The following is a 5,483-nucleotide window of genomic DNA, read 5'->3' on the forward strand; positions in this document are numbered from 1 at the left end:
GGCAGAGGCAGGTGGATTTCTGAGTTTGAGGCCAGCCTAGTCTACAGAGTGAGTTCCAGGACAGCCAGGGCTACACAGAGAAACCCTGTCTCGAAAAAACAAAACAAAACAAAACAAAATGATATTTAGATATTTGGGAATGACAAAAGCTGGATAGTTGCTTAAATATGCACAGAGATTAAAAAACATACCTTTTGCTCTTGGGAACCTCAGACATGTCAGCTTCTGGAACTAGGAACCGAAGGCGCTCTGAGTACTACTTTAATGAGGTACAGCTGGCTACTCCGCTTTGCATGTGGTGATTCAGTGCTTCTGCTAAAGAGGCACACATGCGCACCAACTGCTGCTGCGGGGCGGATTCCCTCTCCACCCCACCTCCCCCACACCAGCGGTGGCCCTCAGAGCTCACAGGGGCCACGAAAGTGCATGCTGCCCCTGAAAAGACTTGAGGAAGGAAGTGCTGCCTTGCCTGTTTGAGCATGAAGGTCCTTGGCCACCTTACATACAAAACAAATCCAAAAAGCCTTATGAACCAGCACACCGAGAAGCCGAGGTAGGAGGATCGCTGTGGATTCGAGGCCAGCTTGGGATACATACAAAGTCTGTCTCATCAAAACAAACAAAAACGAAACACCACGTGGTAGTTTTACTTTTAGAACGTAGGCTTTGAGAAAATGTCAAAGATTTTTAGATGCTGGTCACATTCATAACGGATTGTGCATCCTAAAAGGTCATAATTAGGTCACAATGATAAGGGTGTATTTATTTTGTTTCCCCCCAAAGCATGCCAGTCTTTGGTTTTCATCCCATCAAAACGTACAGCTCTTGGGCATGTAAACCACATGCTTCGCCAGGATCCCGCCTATCCCTGGAAGTCTTTTATTACAAACTGGGGAAAGCTGCTCCAGGAGAATTGTGATTTTGGTTCACACTGCCCCACTCTTGCCAAATTATCATCCAGCCCTCACTTGAAATGCTTTAGAGACAAGAAACTCGCTGTTTAGAGAATATATTGTTTTTGAACCATCCCCGCAGACATCACAGCCTTGAACTTAGTCCCATTTCCTTAGGTGGCTCAGGCAAGCCTCACCCCTTTCAAATGACACCCCTCCAAAAGGTATCATTATTTAGACCCATGGGCTAATTATTCGTCAGTGTTCTGTTGACATTGCTTTTTTAAATACTTGAGGCAAGTGTGATGAATCTGCCTCTGGGTCTGCCCCTCCCCCACCTGCTGCCACCTTCTTTGTCCTTTGACCTCACTTTATCATCCTGAACATTTGTACTTGGGACAGCTGAGCACCACGCCAGGAAGGGGGTGACTCCCCAGGAAGGCAGAAAACACACAAGATTTTACCTTCCTGTGTCTTAGAGTTAAAAGAGAGAAGAAGCTGCCCATGGTAGCTCACACCTTTAGTCCCAGCACTTGGGAAGCAGGGGCAGATAATCTCTGTCAGTTTGCAGTCAGCCTGGTCCACAGAGTGAGTTCCAGGACAGCTGGAGCTACTCTGTGGGACACTGTCTTGAAAAAGCTTAAACATAAAATAAAGTAAAAGAGAGCAGGAACCCTGCCACGCCACTTTTTTTGTCCAACCCTACTTGCCTTCGTCCCCGACAGGGAGATCTAAAGCAGGAGCAGAGGAGTGGGCCTTCGAGATCTGAGTTTAAATCCTGAGAAGCACTTGGGACTGCTCTGAACCGGCTTCATCATGTGTAAAACCAACAGGAATCAGATGCCACTATTTGCAGAACACTTCACCACCCCACTCTTTGTGGGCCATCTCACTAATTGCACAGCCCACCCAACTCTGTCTCTCCCCCTAAGGCTCTGTGTGGAGCACTTTGACAATGGGTTTAAGATGCTATTTGATATCATCTTCTGCCTCTTCTCAGGTCCACTGGATGGCTTCTCAGTCTTTTCATACTAGTTTCTCACCGGAGCAGTGCTGTAGTTTAAACCTGAGTGGCCCACAAAGGCCCATGTGTATTAAAGGATTATAAGTGGGGCTGGTGGGATGGCTCAGTGGGTAAGAGCACTGACTGTTCTTCTAAAGGTCCTGAGTTCAATTCCCAGCAACCATATGGTGGCTCACGACTATCTGTAATAGGATCCAATGCACCCTTCTGGTGTGTGTCTGAAGACAGCTACAGTGTACTCATATAAATAAAATAAATAAAACTTTAAATGATAATAATAGGGTTGTCTGGAGCAAGCAGAGGTCCTAAAAGTCAATTCCCAACAACCACATGAAAGCTCACAACTATCTGTGTATACTCATATACATAAAATAAATAAATAAATCTTTAAAAACAACAACAACAACAAAAGCTTATATGCTAGCCTGTGGCAGTATTGGGAGATGATGGAGTCCTAGTGGGAGAGAGTTAGGTTCTCGGAGTCCTGCTCTTTAAGGGAATAGTAAGGTCTTGAATCCTTTCTCTTCTCTCTTTGCTTTCTGCAGCCAGAAAGTGTGTGGCTTCCTCTCCCATAGATTCCCACCATGGTTTACTATGCTGGCTGCATCCAGTAGTGCCTGTTGCTCACCAAGATCAGAAAGGGGCATCAGATCTCCTGGAACTGGAGTTACAGGTGGGGTTGTGAGCCACCATGAGGGTGTTGGGAATCAAACTGGATCCTCTGCAAGAGCAGTCAGTTCTCTTAGCCTCATTTTAAGTTAATTTATCTCATGTATTTTTTACTATGGTGAAAAAGTCCAATAATACAAGCCATCACTTGTGTGTCAATGGACTGTGACAACTCATTGCCATGCGGATGAAACGATGTATCCTTTGTCTCAAGTTTCCCTGCTCTAGTCAGGTTTGCAATGTGGTCACAAAATTCTTGAGAAAAGTAATTAAAGTGAGCAATTGTTTATTTTGGCTCACAGTTTCAAAGGTTTCCATACACGGTTGGCTGGCTTTGTTGATTTGGGCTGTGTGAAGTAGAGCATCATGGTATGAGAGCCTGCTGGAGCAGAGATGTTTAACCCGTGGCTGGTAGGAAGCATACAGACTCCTTCTGTCAATTTTGTTCGATCAGGATCCCCATCTTGGTGGGCGGGGCTGCTCACATACAAAGCGAGTCCACTCCTTTCCCCAGTGTTCCAATCATCTTTGGAGATAGCCTTGTAAGCAGAGCCAGAAGTGTGCTTTGTTAATCTCCTGTGTGGATTTCAATCCAATTAGCTTGTCAAGACCATAGTCACTGACTCCAGACTCAGATTCTACATGTGTGTCATGTACAGGCACATCTGGCAGTGGCTCACTTTCTTCTTTTTATGATTCAGTGACTGAAACCACCCCACACACACCTATACTCAAAACAGATGCATTTGCCAGTGACCCCCCCTCTTACCTGCTACCCCCATATCCATCTCTATAGTCCATCAGTTTGTCTGCGTGTTTTTCTCTTCTACTCTTTCCCTCTGCTTTGTGCAAATGCCTACAGCATCTTGTCCAGGAAAACTTGTTTCCTTTGAGTTACCTTCCAACCACAGCCAGAGTGATCTTTTTGAAGAGGAGAACCCCATCCCACCACCTTGCCTAAATGCCTCAACATTCGAGAGCCTCTGGGGGCCATCCCGTGCCCTTTGTAAGCACGATCTACTTTATTTTTTTCATGCTCACCCCTTGCAAAGAGTCACCTAGATCCAGGCAGAGTGGCATGCGGCCTCTGTTTGGTTTGCAATTTCAGTTCATTAGCTGATTTTTTTCATTCACAGGCTGTGTCCTCTGCCAAGTAGCCCAGATCCACTTGAATTGTTTGGCGTATGTAGTGATTCAATCCCAGAAAAATTCCTCTGGTGGATATTTTTAGTCATCAAATGACAAACACTCTACACATTAATCATAGAGTTTACAAAATGTCAGAGGGAAAACTATAACTAGCTGACAGTATCTCAGCGATGTTTTTAAAGAACCTTGGCGTGACGACATCACGAGGACATTAGCAGAGCAACCCTGACAATTTTATACGGAGGGAAGGGAAGGGAATAGCAGAGATAGATAGCTCATGGCACCATGCACAGAAATAAGTGTATTTTAGTGTATAATGACTTTTTCCATCTTACAGAACAATTTACCTAATGAAGCCAGTGACAGTTGCCAATCCAGGGTACTAAATACTAAGAGGGATGATCCAAAAGTTGGGGTGTTTTGAATACATCTAGAAGACAGAAGATGGAAAATAATGTTCGTCACAGAAAAAACATTTCTGTGTTTCTCTGCTGTTGACTGGTTTATTTTACACAGCCATGTCTTCCATCTCTGTTAATTATTGCCATTAATGTTACAGCAGCAACCTGTCTCCAGTATATATGCTCCATAGAAAACTGGCACTTTCTTTCCTTTTTTAAAAAGACTTATCTATTTATTATATGGAAGTACGCTGTAGCTGTCTTCAAACACTCCAGAAGAGGGCATCAGATCTCATTATAGATGGTTGTGAGCCACCCTGTGGTTGCTGGGATTTGAACTCAGGACCTTCGGAAGAGCAGTCAGTGCTCTTAACCGCTGAGCCATCTCTCCAGCCCCAAACTGGCACTTTCTTGGTTCTCCATTGTTGTGGCTGGGATGGATGTAAAGCTCATTCCTCTGTCAGTCAACCACCCACGGTCTGCAGGGAAGTGAGCCCTTGTCACTCTGCTTTTACTTACTTCCATTTTAATTGCGAGTTGTTGGTGCAGGAATTTGCACAAAAGGGTTGTGCGAGCATGCCAAATGGCTTGAAATATTTTCCACTTCTTTGACTTCCCATGGGAAAAAAATCACTAGGTTGCATGTGCGGCTTCTCAGTCTGTTTTGAGCAGCCTAGTTGGGATTTAGAAGCTCTGAGCTGCCCTGGTTTACAGATGAGCATCCATGGACATCCAGGGACTCCTGTCTCTGCTCTGTCCCCTGCATATGGAAATGTGTGAAGTACGTAAAACACAGCCTGCACGATGCCGGCTCACATACAACTGTTCCTATTTATTCTTCAAAAATAGTTTTAGATTTCTTCTTCTCCGGGAAAACACCAAATGGCAGCGGGAGGGCCCGGAGGACCGGGGGGCCCAGGATTAGGAGGCTGCGGCGGTTTCCGCGGAGGATGGATTCGGCAGTGGTTCTTAGGGGCCACGGTCCTGGTCGAGGCCGTGGCCGTGGTTGAGGCCACGGGGCTCGCGGAGATAAAATTGAAGACAAGGAGTGGATCCCTGTCACCAAGCTGGGCCGCCTGGTTAAGGACATGAAGATCAAATCTCTGGAGGAGATCTACCTGTTCTCTCTGCCCATAAGGAGTCTGAGATCATTGACTTTTTCCTGGGTGCATCCCTAAAGGACGAGGTTCTGAAAACCATGCCAGTGCAGAAGCAGACTCGGGCTGGCCAGTGGACCAGGTTCAAGGCATTCATCGCTATTGGGGACTACAATGGTCACGTTGGTCTTGGTGTTAAGTGCTCCAAGGAGGTTGCCACTGCCATCCGAGGGGCCATCATCTTGGCCAA

The 5,483-nt window shown here is 45.9% G+C and overlaps 1 pseudogene; it reads left to right on the top strand.

Annotated features, from left to right (window-relative positions):
• The first annotated feature begins 5,018 nt into the window (after positions 1–5,018).
• The window catches only part of LOC116084180, a 1,281-nt pseudogene continuing 816 nt past the window's right edge, over positions 5,019–5,483 (top strand).

This window comes from Mastomys coucha, unplaced genomic scaffold (assembly GCF_008632895.1).
Source record: "Mastomys coucha isolate ucsf_1 unplaced genomic scaffold, UCSF_Mcou_1 pScaffold9, whole genome shotgun sequence".
NCBI lineage: Eukaryota > Metazoa > Chordata > Mammalia > Rodentia > Muridae > Mastomys > Mastomys coucha.